Source organism: Pteropus vampyrus, unplaced genomic scaffold, assembly GCF_000151845.1.
Source record: "Pteropus vampyrus isolate Shadow unplaced genomic scaffold, Pvam_2.0 Scaffold29, whole genome shotgun sequence".
In the NCBI taxonomy this organism is placed as follows: Eukaryota; Metazoa; Chordata; class Mammalia; order Chiroptera; family Pteropodidae; genus Pteropus; species Pteropus vampyrus.
The window spans coordinates 887,010-902,817 of NW_011888810.1; the positions used below are offsets into that span (position 1 = coordinate 887,010).

The 15,808-nt window shown below is 39.4% G+C and overlaps 1 protein-coding gene and 1 long non-coding RNA gene across 4 annotated transcripts in view; one reads left to right on the forward strand and one right to left on the reverse strand.

The window, feature by feature from the left end:
* Positions 1–15,808, reverse strand: part of CDH13 (cadherin 13) — a 985,836-nt gene that overhangs the window by 785,569 nt on the left and 184,459 nt on the right. The window lies entirely within an intron of this gene.
* On the forward strand, positions 6,870–10,086 carry LOC111737626. Its single transcript, XR_002779487.1, has 3 exons — positions 6,870–7,217; positions 7,888–8,032; positions 9,955–10,086. It is a non-coding gene; the product is annotated as an uncharacterized LOC111737626 (long non-coding RNA).

Consider the following 15,808-nt stretch of genomic DNA (forward strand, 5'->3'; position numbering starts at 1 on the left):
GTAAAGCATGGTGACTATGGTTGATAACACTGTGTTGTACGGTTGAGGTTTGCTGTGATGATATAACTCATTTGTTCTCACCAAAAAGATAAAAATAAAAATAAAGGAAGGGATAGGTATGTGAGGTTAATAGATGTGTTAATTAACTAGATGACTAGATGGGGGGAAATCCTTTCAAAGTATACATGTGTGTCAGGTCACCACGATATACACTTTAAAAATATTACAATTTTATTTGTTGACTATACCTCAATAAAGCTGAAATAAAAACCAACCAAACAAACAAAACCAAATGTCCAAGAGGGTGTCATTTCATAATCACCTACATTTCTGGGAATATTTCCTGTGAAATCAGGAAATCTAAAAGAAGACTCCACAGATGGTCAATAGTTACATATACAGTCCTCATGTTGTGTCAATTTAACGACTAACTATGACCTTTTCTTGCTTAGAAATAATTATCAGATCCTGGCTGGCCTTGCTGTGAAGTGGAACATTTTATTCTAACTGTGCAACTCTCAACACTTTCTTCTCTGCTAGACATTAGACAAGATGTCAGATTTGTCATCACACCAGAAGGTTTTTATTAATTATCTTTCAGAGGCGAAGTCCCTTTGTAATTTATTTTTTCACACCAGGAAAATTCTTCTATTGAACTAAATGTCTATCTTGTTAAATTATTTTTTTCTGTTAAAGGTTCTCTTTTTGAAAGTTCCAGAAGAAAAGAATAAACCCAACAAAAATCTGTGTTGAAGTCAAGGAATTGATTATGTTAAGCAGAATACCACATATCTTCCCCCAGGGCAGAGCGTAAAAATTTGCATCTTTTCTTTAAAACCTAACTGCCTGATGTACAGTTTAGATAAAAATTTCTCCAAATTCTTGTTTGCTTGAATCAGACAGAATTGCAATAACTGCTCTTTACATGCCAATCAATCATATTCTGAAGGACTCATTCATTGCTGTAAGCAACATTTATGAAATGCCTACTATGTGTAAGTGCCAAGATATACAAAAATTAGTAAGACAAGACCCCTTTAGGAACACAGAGCACAATAGGAAAGGCTGATATGTAAACACCTACCTTTAAAATACAATTATTGACTAGAGTAAATAATCTAGTAGAAATTGAAAACTGGAGACACAATTAACTCAACGTTGCAAGGTGGGAATAAGGTCACTAGAGAAACCAATGAGAGAAACCAATGAGCTAAGCAGCTCCAGCGCAGGACTAGGCGTGCCAGTTCCTAATTCTGGTTGTTTAGGCCAAAAACTTCCCTGGATTTTTGCAGGGCTTTTATGAACATGAAACACCATGACACCAAGAAGAGCTTCCCTCCCCAAAGTGACATTTTGTAATCAAGGATGGGGTTACACTACATATGAGTTAAAATAGCCTGGAAAACCCTTACTAATGGAGCAAAACGGCCCACCATAATTTGGTTTTTAGTAAAAGAAAATGAAATGAATCCTTGATTTGTGACTGTGTGTTATTTAAATGTTACTTTTGATGTTTTATCCAGAGTCCTAACTCAAATGATCAGAGATAATCCTGCCTTCTGAAATAATTAGGGAGCTGCTGCTTTGTTAAGCTGGAGGATAATCAACTTGACCTTGAAAGTTTGTCTGTAGTACCACAGTAATGTTCAGAACACAGACACGACAGCCACACTAGAGTCTCTTTCGACAGCCAAACACCAGCTACAGACTTTGTTTTTAGGACAAACATGTTTTAACAGAGGGTGCAGACTGTGATGGCCAACAGGCCCCATATGGCCACTATTATCTGTTAGATGACCTTCAGTTTGTGGATTAATTGCTAACATTTAAATACCAAGTATTTTTACTAAATACCTAGATTTGAAATAGCATTGGCACTGGAGTCAAACAGGGAAACACTCCACAGATGATAAGAATATGCTCCCAATGGGCAGAGTTTCATCCCCAGATAACCTGTCTACAGTCTATGCCCCTCTCTATTGGTACTCCCCCCTCAAATGGTACTCCCCAACAACGAGTACTATTTGCCTTTTATTAGCACAGTTGTGTTGCTTTCCTAAATTAAACTTGAAAGTGGTTTTTAGTTTGTAATCATCTTTATACAGACTTTTCTTACACCCAGACCTCTTCATTCTTTTACATTACCTTCTTGGCAACCCCAAGCACCTGAGTTTCCATTCTTTATCTAATATTCCTAGAGAAAGCTTCCCTTGAATGGGTTGCAGAGAAGTTGTCTCTGTTGCAGTGAAATAACCACCACCACAAAAATTCTCCAGTATTTGGCTCTTAAAACTGCTTCCCTATTTACTATCTTCTAGATTCTGAGGAGCTGAGTCAGCCTGCTCCATTACTCAAGTTCATATTTTTTCAGAGCATCAGAGCCTTCTAGTTGGCCTGCTTGTTCAAAGGCACAGACATTTTAAGGTAATAAAAGTGGCTTATTGCTGGTCTCCAAACACTGAGGACATCCTTTCCATCAACTTCATGGCAGTGTCAAAGGATCACCCTCCTCCCTAATCCCTACAATAGGTAAGAAGCCTCTACAACCTGTTTCTCACTGAAGACAAACAAAAAATATATATTGAAATAAAAATATATTAAGTCACAACATCCCTCTATTATCATTACTGCATTAAATTTAGGTGTGGATAACTAGTCTCTTCCCTCTATGAAGCAGGGTTTAAGCTAAGAAGAAAGAAAACAACTGAGCCGAAATAGTTTGAAAAGAACATTATATATATTTTTTCTCATGTCTACTTCAGTCCGCAAGCTCAATTACCTGAAATTTCATGAGTCAGTCCTTGGGATATTTTCAATTCAAGCTGGATTAATGCAATCATCAAAGTTTCTGTTAATCCTACTGCTCTTTCAAAGTAAGTCTGACTCTTCTTAGGGAAAAATAGTATATCTCACCCATAGTATTATTTGGAGGAAAAGCAATCATCAAAAATTATACAGTGCAAAATATGATCATGTAAAGGGCTTCAACACTTATCTGGGAGACTGCACTAAAGTCTTTTTAGATACTCAGACATCAGCTACTTTGTTCTAAGGATGAGTAAGCTAGAGCAGACAGGTATACGTTATGATACCTGATGAGGCCATCTATCTATTAGGTGGCCAGCAAGGCCAGCATCCAAGTGGGAAGTTCTGGCAACTACAACTAAGACAGTGGGAAAGGGGTTAAGCAGGGTGGGGGGCGGGTAATACCTGGGTCCCAGTTAGGGTGACCAACTGCCTTGGTTTTCTTGGAACTGTCAGGGCTTTTTAGCTCCTAAACTTGCATATCCTAGGAAACTCCTCAGCCTCAGGTACCCTAACCCCAAAAGAGAATTGATGGCACATTCAGACTGAGCCATCTGAGAAGAAACAGGAACTAGTAAAAGTATGGGCAGGGTTGGGGAGAAGGGACACAGGGAAACATACAGTAACTGTGGGACACCTTTATCTCATCTAAGAACTGAAGGTCCAGGAGAGGAGACCTGACGAAGAGAGCTGCATGGAGGGGGCTCCCTGAGAGAAGCCTTGATCCCTAATGGAGGAACACAGCATCCTACAGAAACATACTCTCCTCCCTTTCTCTTATCCTAGTCCCCCATTGGCTAAATCATTGCCCATAGGCCAACTCCAGATCGCTGCCTGTTTTTGTAAATAAAGTTTTATTGGAACACAGCCATGATCATTGATTTACTTATTGTCTATGTCTGTTTTCACGCTGCAATGGCTGAGTTGAGTGGTTGTGAATGAGATCATATGGCCTGCAAAATCTAAAATATGTGTTATTTGACCCTTTAAGAAAAAGTTTGTAGACACCTGGACTAAGCCCACTGAAAGCCAGAGGGCTGGGGAACTCCATATAGGACAGAAGGCAAGGTAGGGAAGTGTAAAGAGTGGACCTGGAGAGGCCAAGGAAGCTGCTCAACACACTGCTTACCTGTGACATAAATCACAAAACTGGAGAACTACTAGGAGAATCTAGACCAGAATGCTGAAAACAGAGGCACCCCACAATTACTTTGACTGTGAACAAAATCTCGAGCTTCTTAAGCAGCCTTCCATGAATTAGGCTCCTGCAGAGAAAGTGCGGTTGTAGAAGGATGGGAGATTTGAAAAGCTCAGAGGCATTCAGCCTCTTCATGGGTAAATTTTCTGCAAGTTCAATATTTTTTAGAAACTTTTTTCAACACCCAAAGGAAATACTTTAAATTCATAAATAGGAAGGGCTTAGAGGTTTTGTTTGTTCTTTGGGCTAGAGAAAAATTAAATGTTTCCTAATAATTTCCAATATCCATGGGACAAATATTAAGTGGGCACTTACTACCTCCAATCCTGTACTAGACACTGGAGATAACATATTAAGCAGAACAGATATGTTTTCTGGCCTCATGAGGCTTAAATCCAGTGGAGGAGATGATCAAGTAAAAAATAAGTAGAGGATAATTTCAGAGTGATAAATTCTATAGAGAAATTAAAACTGAATGGTGGAATAGGAAGAAAGACATTAGATGGAGGTTAGGCAAGTGTCTTTAATGACAATGATGAGGACTTGGTCACGCCAAGGTCAGGGAGGAGCATTTGAGGCAGAGGCAGTAACAAGAACAAAGGCAAGGCTTTGTTGCAGGGAGATGCTTGGTGATGGGAGGGAGGCTAGGACAGCTAGAAGGCAGCATGGTTGATGAGACTCGAGACTGAGGAGAGGCCTTATGGCCAATGACACTGTACAAAAAGCATTAAAAGAGCAAGTCTGGAACTGTAGCCTTGGAAAGGTATGCTTGCAAGGTTGGCTCTAAGTTGGCATCTGGACAGTGGATTTCAGGAGGGTTCCCACCACTTAAACTGATAAGGGTATCTCATTATGCCTAAACTGTTTGTACAAACAGTATGGTTTGTGCTGAGCAGCTGCTTCCTTCTAGGAGCCTGGAATTTTGCTACGTACCAGACAGAAGGTGCCTATGTGACTCAGCTACCACTGAGACTAGTGGCTCGCAGTCTCTAGTGAGCTTCCCTGCTTGGCAACATTTCACATGTATCACAGCCTATAGCTGGAGGAATTACTCACATCCTGTGCAACTCCACTGGTAAGATCTATGCCTGATTTCCCCCCAGCCACCTTCTTCCTTTGCTTATCTTGCTCTGTATCCTTTCCCTGTAATAAACTTAGCCATGAATATGACTATATCCTGAGTCCTGTAGGTCCTCCTAGCAAATCATTGAGCCTGGAGGCGGTCCCTGATACGAACAACAGATCTGTATTTCATTTGTTTTCTCTGTGCCAGAACCCAGGGGAGGCAATTTACATGGACTTTACCATGTACTTCTCACCACAAGTTTCTGAGTTCGGCAACCCTCCCAGTCATCACTATCACAAACATTTTAAAGATGAAGTAATTAAGAGTCAGTGAGTTTCTGTACCTCACTCAAGTCACTCAGCTGAACCTGCCTGACGGAGAATCCAAGTGGCCTCACTTCCAGTCCCAGGATTGGTCCTCTGTGCTCACTCGCAGTGCACAAAGGTCTACAGGAAACGTGGACATTTTGTATATATGTTTGACTTCCACCACAAAGGCTCGTCCATTTTAAGACTGTAATCTATTTTATCATGAGATGCTCCAGCAAAGCGCATTCGAGCTCCACCTCTTAATCTTGACAGTGAATTTGAGTCTCTGTTGTTAAGAAAGACTATTCAGATTTGGCAATAAGATTTTTCGAGGGTGATAAATGTCCCTTTAAAGGGAATGTATATCCATTGACTGAATAGCTGTTCTAAAAATGAAAATCACACTTGGAGAAGGGAAGGGTGGGTTATGAAAATGCAAATTAGAATGACTTTATTGATTGAGTTGAATTCAGCTCGTCTTGTCACAAAGATGTGAGTTGGATAGGCTCCTTACTAAGCCACGTCCGAGGTGTTACAGAATGCAGACACTCAGCATTAGTGGCCTCAGAATGGAACATGATGTCTGCTGTTCAAAGGCAGCAACAGAAAATGCCAAGATGCTATCATTTGCATTACTCTAGAACATAATTGTGCTCTTTTGAAGAAAAAGATCCCTTTAGGCCTGACGTCCTTCATCAATTTTTCTCAAAGTGAGTTATATATACCACCATGGTATGTAGAATGATTTTAGGCAATATACTCAGATGAACATTTTTTTATTTTAATAATTGTCTATTTTAATGCTTACCTCCTATTTATAGTAAGCAATATTGATTTTTTTAGGGTAATGATAGAAAATTTCCTTTCTAAATATATTTGTGCCAAGTAGTAAATTGATTTAAATAAAAGTCAGTAACTACAGAGAATGTGGTTCAATATACATAAAAGATTTAAGTTGGAGAAACCTCGACCTGGATAAGATATCTGGGGAAGTTTGCAAACAGGAAATTTCAACCGGAGTTGAGTGATGAGGTATGAGGATAGATATCAGTCAGACCAGCAGCTTCCATGTGACTTGGGAGCTTGTTAGAAATGTGAATTCTCAGGCTCCACCTCACACCCACTGAGTCAGAAAATCTGGAGGTGGGATTCTATAATCTGTGTTTTCACAAGCCCTCCCTGTAATTTCAGGGTCCCTTAAGTTTGGGAACTGCAGTAGAGACAATTTGCCATTCAGTCACTCACTCATTCAATAAATATGAATGAAGCATCTTCTACATACAAGGCTCATATTTGAACTCAAAGCCCTGGAATGCCACAAAGAAAGAAAACATTTCAAACATTTTACTAAAGACACCTCATACATGCTATGAATGAATCATGGCAAATTCTGATGCGCAGGACCCGAGCAAATGAGGTTTTGCTGTACACGGAGAATCTAGGGCTTGGAGCATGATCTCCCGGGGTGTATGCAGGGCAGATTTCTTGGTGTGACCAAGACGTATATTCATTTTATTGTCACAGACTGATCAAGTTGATGAAACCCTGGCCAAGAATTAAATGTCCTCGGTTTGCTGGAGGCAAGCATGTATCTAGACTGATCATCACAGCAAGGCAGTTCTGGCCTCCTCTGTGTGAGCTGAGACCTTCAGAGCCTGGGAAAAGTTTCCTCTGAAGATCAGGAGTGATGAGGCCACTGCTCAGCTCTGTCATGGCAGAGGGATTCCTCACAATCTAGCATCCTAGGGTTATACATAGCTACCACCCCTGGTAGCTATGTATAACGAAACAGCAGTGGATTAGGAAGTGACAGAACAAGAGTAATGCTTACCTCCTAGAGGTAAGGATCATTTTATCTGATCAAGGAATATAGCAACTGGATTCACTTTCCCCAGGAAATTTACTGGGTGGGGTCTTTATTTGCCGCTTAGAATGCAGCTCCTGCATCAAAAGATGGGACAGACAAGGATTTTAAATCCAGGTGCTGTGTGATCTTGAAAAGAGAGAAGGGACCAAAATTTTCACAGTGCTTTCTCTGTGAACATTAGATGCAGCATAAATTGGTTCAAACTCTGGAAGCCACATGTGCCTATAAAATGTGCTGTAAGTACAAAATGCATACTGGATTTCAAGACTTAGTATGAAAAAAATGTAAAATGTTTCATTTTAATTTTTATACTGCTTACATGTTGAAATGATACTACTTTAAATTTATCAGGTTAAAGAAAATATATTACAATAATGTCACCTGTTTCTTTTGACTTCTGTTTACATGGCTACCAGAAAATTTAAAATTGTATCTGTGCTTCAAATTAGATTTCTATTACATAACACTGCTCCAGAACAGGAGTCTGCTAACTTTTTCTTAAAACTCCAAGTAGTAAATACTTTAGGTTTTATAAATCGAGAGGCAAATTTGAAGATATTATGTAGGTATTTATATAAGCATTTAAAATGTAACTACTTAAAAATGTAAAAACCATTCTTAGCGTGTGGCTGTATTCAAACAGGTGCCAGGATGGATTTGACCCATAGATTACAGTTTACAGACCACTGTTCTAGACGATAATGTGTCTCAAAACATCCAACATACAGTCCCATGGACCCAGCAGTCCACTTCTGTGGAGCCGACTGTGTGAGCTGACATATAATCAGGTAAGTGACAACCGTGAGAGAACTTAGGCTCAGACCCAAAGTTAGTCAGCTGCAGAGAGGCAAGGTGGGACTTGAACCAAGATTTGTGGGACCCCAAAGTTCATATTCTTAACTAACAGGCTTCAGCAATGTAAGGTGCCTTTGTGTTTTCTCCTTTTCTCTTTTTTTAGAGGAGTCTTTCTTATGGCTGCATGGTCATGTCAGATAGCCCTGATACCTTGACTGGCCTTGAGAAGGTGCTTTTCAGATGAATAAACAAAGGTATGCATAAGAGATTGGGGCCTCCATGTGGTTTTGAATCTCTCTCACTTCTCCTTCAGCACAAATGACAAAAGGTTGTCTGTAGCTCAGCCATCTCGTGCAGGTCCCTGTTTTTCATGCATGAGCCACTGACCTTTAAATTCATTTGAAAGATACAAGCAGCCTGCCAGGTGCGAGGAAACAAGACCTTCGAGGGTCCAGTAGCAAGAATTGTATTCAGTGCATCAAGAATTAATCCTTTGATGAAGAGGGTTATTAATATAGGAAATGCAAAGCAGTTGTAGCCTATCTTCTGTTCAAGGCTCTCCTATAAGATCTTTTCACATTGTAATGGTATCAACTGTGAAAAGACCCTCACCATGGTCATAACCTCTTTTCTCCCATACGTAGACCCTGAGCTATAGGCTTTCTTAGAGTTAGGTCTTCCTTCAAGCCTTGGTTCCGGTGCAGGTGTCCCCTGAGAATTCTATGGGACTGGAGTAGACTGAAGATAGATTCCATCCAAATGGCCCAGTTGGCATTAGACACTTTCCTTTACACAGAGAAGAACAGAAATGGAGCAAATTTCCATCTCCACTAATTGCAAAAGCAACACAAGTCCTTTGGGTGGTTAATGGAAGACCAGAGGGACACATTCAGAGTATGTTTTCCAAACTAAGAATTTGACAACTCAGTGAGTCCATGGGATCAACATGATATAGCAAGAGGCCATTATGTTCTTGTATTAAGTTTGGACTTTGAAGTCAAGTAGACTTGGACATGAGTCGTCATGCCAGCATTTACTATGTATGTAGCTTTTACTAAGACATTTTCTTTTCCTGGGCTGAAGTTTGCTGCATCCATGATAAGGGTAGGTTTAACTATTTTAAAGGATTAGTGAAGAACAAACACATTAACGTGCTTGGCACATGGTAAGGAAGCACTATATAATTATTCATATTATTAACATTTGAAATCAGAAATCTCTGGAAAGTCTGAGATGTTTTGTTGCTGTACAAATTAGAGAAGGCTCTTGGGGGATGGATTTGTGTCACCTGTCTTCTCACATTAGCTCTCTCGTGGTCTGCCATGTGAGAGTGCTACCACAACATACTGACTAGTTTTAGGCATAAGAAGGTATAATTCCAAGATGGGAATTTTGTTGTAAATATGTCATATCCTTCTAGCTGGTCCATGTAATAGACATTGTTACTCCATTGCTACTTTTTTATGATGTTTGCTGGATTCAACATCAGATTTCTTCCCAACACAGCCTCCTAACATCTGCTGCCCAATAATGGAAGTTGTCATCCGAATCAAAATCTGCCCATCTTCCTTGGTGCAGTCAAATTTTGATACCATTTCAGTGGTTGGCACCCGCTAGATAATCAAGAAATTCATTTTCTTTCTATCCATTTGTGTTTCAGAATATACAGTGCTGACTGATCTAGATGTATGAGCTTATTGTAACATGGCAATGTTATCAAAATGATTTCAAATTGCTATTGTTTTTATTTTTTGTGGTGGTGGTAGTCGAAAGAGCATTAGATTATATTTCACTACGAATCTTGTGCATGATTTATAAATCTAATTATAACTGTGGATAATGACAGCAGGTTTCACACTGCCTATAGATATGTTTAGTAGACTGCATTTTCTGATTTTCAAATGGATTTTTACAGCCATGTTAATAGAGCAACAAAAAGGAGGAAGAAGAGGAGGAGGAAATGGAAAGTTACTCCAAAGTACCTATTTGCTGTAAAACATTTAAAACTATGAAGAAGACAGTGCGCTCATTAGGGTTGGAACGCAAACTCTAGACATTAAAAAACTTATTTTCTGACTGGTTTCATGTTCATAATTAGTGGCTAATATTCATTTATAAGAAATTAAAATAAACAGTAGCTTAATGAGATTTCACTAGGCCACTCGCAAGCACTCAATCAAATCTTATTTTCAATATATGAAAAATGTCTCCTTGATTCCAAATGCATTTAGGGTCAACAGTAACATCTTCATACATAAAAGATTCCATTCCGCCTTTAAAGAAGAGGTAATTATAAAATAGCGGTCACACAGAAGGTCTAGGTTTTGTGTAACTTCTATTCTAATTAATTTATCATATGTGGGATTTTGCTTTGGTTTCCAAGTGTTGATCTTTTATAGCTTCCACATTCCATGTGATAATGGGTTTTATTTCTTCAAAAGGTCATCCTTGATATAATTTCACCATTAGCAGAGGGGACCTAGGAGCATGGGTGTTTCTGTATGTCATTGCATCCTGAAAAGTCATTCTGCAAAGTCCTGGATCCTCTTTGCCCTTAGATGTTATTTAAAAACCAAGGGGGCAAGGCATTTGAACAAAAGGTGAGAAATTCAATTAGTTATTAGGAAGGTTGCCTTCACTATGCCGGCCCCATGAAAGCATGTGGATCAACAGAAATATTTGTATTTGAGAATTTGTTTCCTGTTTTCCCTTTCTGTTTCATAAGTGAAATGACCTGGATGTGATTGTTATTTTGTCTTGTATTTATTTTACGGCTGGTTTTTCTTAGGGCAATCTGATCCATAGCTGGGGTCCTCAGCCCCTTCATCATCAGGAACCCTTTGTGTTATTGTTTGGGTTGCTTCCTTCTGATGCCTTTCATTCTTTGAAAAAATTTGCTCTTCCAAGCAAACAGCAGTTATTAAGTAATAATTACTTCATTTCCCAGGGCCTCCCCACCCTTGCCACTTAATAAAAAAGATCAAAGATATACATAATTGTCAAATACGAGCATCTTAGATAACCAGTTAAACTGAGTTAATAGAATTCTGGCTGAAAGCAGATAAACTTGATGTCAAACTAGCCCAGGATAAATATATGATTTCAGTTGAGATTTCTGAAATACAGGCAATTTGCAAATCATAATCACTGACTGCAAAGAAGCCCCTAGATTAAGGCTTCTCAAAGCCACTGTGCATGCAAATCACCTGGAATCTTGCTAAAATGCAGATCTGATTCAGCGGGTCTGGGGTAGGACCTGGTACTCTGCATTTCTGACAACCTCCCACGTAATGTCAATGCTGCTGGTGCATGGACCACACTTTGAGAAGCGAGGCCTTGGATAGTAAGGGAGAGCAAACAGGGAATTAGGTCACAAGAAAGACATGGTTCAGTTTCAGCTCCAAGGAAGACTTGTTAAGCATCTTCTGTATGGCAGGCCCATTATAACACCAGGTACCTTTTTATATGCAATATTATGAATGGGACAGTTTTCCTTCAATGGCCCATTCCACATCTTGCCATATAAAAGTTCTGTGCATTCTAGAAAAGAGCCAGACTATGTCTGGGGTTGGAATTCTTTCCATAGCCGTTATAATACACATGTAATACCATTTTAACTGGCCTTCCTCCATGTGTGGAATGACTCAGATCCATTTAACAAATGTTTATGTACCCAATACAATACTAACCAGTAGATAGATACTGCTAACAGAAACCGATATAAATAGCCCCTGCCCTCAGGGAATGTTGAGATAGTAAGACACTGACAGGTAAGTACACACAGAAATATGTAACTATATATGGTTTATACACACACACACACACACACACACACACACATACACATATATATGCATGTATGATGAGCCTTAGGAAAGAAGAGAGTGAATTCTCTCATCCTCTCAGTTCTCCCATCCCTCACCCATTTAAAAACAAACAAAACTGTAGATTCTCGTCTTCCTTTCCACTGTGTCGCTCCCCATCTGTTCAAGAAGGTTCATTGTGCCAGGTACCATGTCTGATGCAAACAACACCGCTCACTGCTCTTGGGAACCACAAAGGATGGAAGGAGAGAAAAAATGCTGACTTCCATTATTACTACTGGAGATTCAGCATGAGGCATACCATAATAGGGCCTAGCACAGTGTCTCTCACATAGCTGGCATTCAAATAGATTCTTTCAAATGAATAAATGAATGGAGGAGTCAATAAGCATACGGCCAAGTATATTCTCCAAATATGAAAGTCAGAAACGGTGCAGCATAGCGGCTCTTATTAGCTTTATATAAAAAGTGTAATACGGATCCTACTCTTGCCACAATCCAGCTCTAGGAAATTTTATTCTGTCTTCTAAGGGGAAAAAAAGGTGATATATTTTCCTCATAGGAATATTGTGGGGATTAAATGAAATGTCTGTGAAATGCTTACTCCAGGGCCTGGCAAGGTGGATATTCAGTAAATGATAATGCTGGTTATTCTTAAAATCATCTTTACTACTATTTTCCTAACGATTATTATGGAAATAACATGTGATATGGCTCTCAAAGGAGGTGAAGCATTTTGACACATGAAAATGATGAGAAAGGTTCTGCAGAGAAAACAAGTCTTTAAGAATCAGATTATTGCTTACATATTCAATAAATATGCCACTGGTTATTTGTGCTGCCAGGGAATTAGGTGAAGATTAATTAATATTTATAAAGTATTTTGATATCCGTGTAATATCTAGTAAGCAATTAGTTCTATAACACAAAGCCAAATCCTTTTACATACCAAACAATGTAAAACAAACTGAATACAGCTGTGTAAGAAGGAGCAGAATTTCATTAACTTTTGTTGTAGGTAATATGCAGTCAGTTAGATTTTTTTCTTCCTTTTAGTAATTTTCTTGCTGATTTTCTCTGGCTTCCAATGTCATTTCCCCGCCTTACCCCCTGTAGTCCCAAATCAAATTATTTCCTCTTGGGTAGTGGTGAAAACAGAAGTGGGTTGAAGGCAAATGCAATTCTGGCCCCTCCTTCCTGGAACTCAACAGTTTATAAATGGTATGACAGGGAGGCAGACAGGGAGGTGGGCAGGGTTCCCAAAGTGCACATTTCCATGTCCATCATCCTAGTCAGATGGTGTCAAAGTTTATAGTTTCCTGGCTCTAGATCTGCACAGAGAAGAACTTTGGTTGGAGGGAGGGGAGATAAAAAGAAACTTTAAGTCAAAAGCAAAGGTTGCTTCCTCACTGATGTGCTTCCTCAGTCTTTCTCCAGTCCACATGTGTGTGTATGTTGCCAAGTCCTTGGTTGACTTGACCGGATTCTCTTAACCCCTTCTAACCGTTTTTCATGGGCCAGTCTCACTTACAGACAATCCATAAATCCCTTGTCTCTACCGTTTTCTAAAGCCATCGCCCCAGCCTAAACATTCCAACCCTGAGGAAGCTTCTGATATATAAAACTTTATCTCAAAGCCTGGTTCATAATACAAATACAAAAGGAGTTACTGTGAAGGAAGCAGCTGTCTGGGGTCCAGCATCCTCTCTAACTCCTGCAATCTCTTCCTGGATGCAGCTCCAGAAATGGTTCTGGGGCGGTACTAAAAGTCTCATCTTAGTGGAAGCCTTTCTAATCAAATACCATTGAGCTAAACTAGCAGGCTAACCTCATCTAGAAAATGAATCCTCTTTAACTTCTCAAGATAGTATGACCAACTGTTCTTGTTTGTCAGGGACCAAAAGGTTCCTGGGACACAGGACTTTCAGTGCTAGAAGTGGGCTGGTCTTGGGCAAACCTGGAAGGTTGGTCTCTCCACTCTTATCCCACACCTCGTAAGGGAGAATATTCTATCTCTATCAGGGTGATAAATCTGATCATAAACAAACAGGAAGCTCTGCCTCCATGCCATACTCATACCACACTTGACCATAACTACACCGTAATATCCCCATACATTAAATTCTCACAATTACTTTGCCCTTATCCATTGTTGTTCTGTTCAGAGAACACAACCGATATTTGGCCTATTCTGTCAGAGTGAAAAGGGCATTGATGCTGAGGGTCCTTTTAGAGCAGTTTTTAGACCCAATTCTCCCTGGAGGGTGCATGTCTTGTCTCAGTTTCCCCACAGTGGAAACTATTTTGTGAGGCCAAAAACAAAAGAGTTCAGACACTGGCCAGAAGGAAGCTGGCCCAGCTCTGGCTACGGATTCCCTCAATTCTACAGCATACTTCTACGAAGGGAGGGACACACCTCTCTATGCACCCTGACTTACAGCACAGGCCTTATATCATCACTATGTTGTGAAAATCATCATGAAGCCCCTTCCCAATCATCTGCTAAAGCTCGCTGCTCAGAACTCTTGGCTCCATCTCCCTCACTCTCTGGGTTGCAGACTGACCCCTTTGTGTCCTTGGAGACTGCAGCTGACTCCAGAGCCAGTAACCAAAGCACTCTTGTGACTAAACAATAAATTTTTATCCAAAACAGTAAAGGTGAAGACATCTATAGGAAAGGAGTTCACAAGACAAGTAAGGCACTGTGTCTGGAAAATTACAAAGTGAAACTCTCTCAGTCTCCTCCTAAAAGCCCATCATGCATATTTTACCAGATTAACATTATTATTTTTAAAAAGAAATTTAGCACCAGCAGAGCAAGGCTAAAGCTGTATTGCTTGGGTGAGACAGATATAAACCAAAGGTGTCCACAGTCAGAAATAACCACTACTTTATCATTAGGCAGAGGGTAAGCAGAACATGCCAGGGGCTTGATGAATCATTCCAATGCCAGCCATGTGGTATTTTTTTTCTGTAATTAGCTTAATTTTGTATTCTTAGTGCCTTTTCCAGGTCCCCTGAGAGTCATCTATAGTCTTTCTCAGCCTCCCCAGCTGTTGAAACTTGAAAACCTACCTCACTTTCCTGTGGTCGGTACCTGCTAATGTCACACTTTAATCACATTTAGATGTGTATACTCAGTCTTGAAATTATCTAAGGTACTTGCCAAAGTGTTTTACCAGCAAATCCACTAAGTTACTTGCAAATCAAAAAAGCTTATGGAACAAATTGCCACATTCAGTAATTTACAGGTACTTTTTATTGTAAGCAGCAATTTAAAATTACTGGAGCACTTCACCTATTTTTCTCCCATAAGTGCTTCAATCTGGAAGTTATTGGGATTCTATTCCTGAGACGAGAGAGGTAATTTAACTTTTCTGGAGGACTTTTTATTCACATACATATAATAGAAGCACCTATTTTTTAAATGATTGAGGTTCTGATCACGTGCAGCATTGAACAATTTAAAATTACTAAAATGTTTAAAATTTTATCAACGCTTCAAGTTTGGGATTAAATTTGAGATTGTATGCAGAAAATAAAAACCAGACAACCATTTTATATCCTCTTCCCCATTCATTATTAAAATCAGAATTTTGACTTGGTCAATTTAAGCCTCCTGCCATATAGGAGACACTGCAGTTCTAAAATAGTCTGACTTCATGCAAAAGCAACCCTCTGTTTTCAGGTTTTCATTTGGCTCTTGTGTGGCTATTTATAGCAAAGTAATTCAAATCAAAATCGCCTCTCCCTTAGCCAACAATGCATCTTGAAAATATTTGTTAAGATTGTTTAGATCTGGGAGAAATAGGCCAAGGAGATTTTAGTCCTCACGATTCACTAAACTCAAAATTGAATCAAAAACAATTTTCAGCTAATGAGAAGTTTTTCTATCATTTTGGTTTTTGAAGCATCAAGAAAAAAAAATGAGTTGCTTTGTTCCTA